Source organism: Schistocerca cancellata, chromosome 1 (genome assembly GCF_023864275.1).
Source record: "Schistocerca cancellata isolate TAMUIC-IGC-003103 chromosome 1, iqSchCanc2.1, whole genome shotgun sequence".
NCBI classification, from domain to species: Eukaryota; Metazoa; Arthropoda; class Insecta; order Orthoptera; family Acrididae; genus Schistocerca; species Schistocerca cancellata.
The window spans coordinates 151,922,037-151,922,739 of NC_064626.1; the positions used below are offsets into that span (position 1 = coordinate 151,922,037).

At 49.9% G+C, this 703-nt stretch overlaps 1 pseudogene; it reads left to right on the forward strand.

The window, feature by feature from the left end:
- Window positions 1–268: 268 nt before the first annotated feature.
- Window positions 269–387, forward strand: LOC126103903 (5S ribosomal RNA; annotated as a pseudogene).
- The last annotated feature ends 316 nt before the right edge of the window (window positions 388–703 follow it).

Sequence of the window (703 nt, forward strand, 5' to 3'; positions counted from 1 at the left end):
CACTGTTCATAGTCGGAATGTATTGTCACAGTATGCATTAGCTATTCTTGAAGTTTAACAAAGTTAATAAAATTAATTGCAAAGTACAGTCATTCATCAACAATCAGTCTATGGATCATGTACATGCTGATGTGACTCTGAAGAGGAAATGCGAAGGAACAGCCACAGGTAAAACAAGACCACATAGACATCTTGTACTGATGGACAGGCACTGTCGAACATTATCGAGAGTGGATGTAAAAAATTGCGTGAAATCAGTTGAAGGAATGCCAACGGCCTTGCCGCAGTGATAACACGCGGTTCCCGTCAGATCACCGAAGTTAAGCGCTGTCGGGCTAGGCTAGCACTTGGATGGGGGACCATCCGGTCTGCCGAGCGCTGTTGGCAAGTGGGGTGCACTCAGCCCTTGTGAGGCGAACTGAGGAACTACTTGATTTAGAAGTAGCGACTCCGTTCTCGGAAACTGACATAACGGCCGGAAGAGCGGTGTGCTAACCACATGCCCCTCCGTACCCGCATCCATTGGCGCCTGTGGGCTGGGGATGACACGGCGGCCGGTCGGTTCCGTTGAAACTTCATGGCCTGTTCGGGAGGAGTTGAAGGAATCACCCGTAAGTTCCAGAGTGCTACCACCAATCCAGACAGTACAGTGACCGCCCGTGGGAGGTTAAAATGATTGGGCTGCAGTAGTCGAGCATATCTC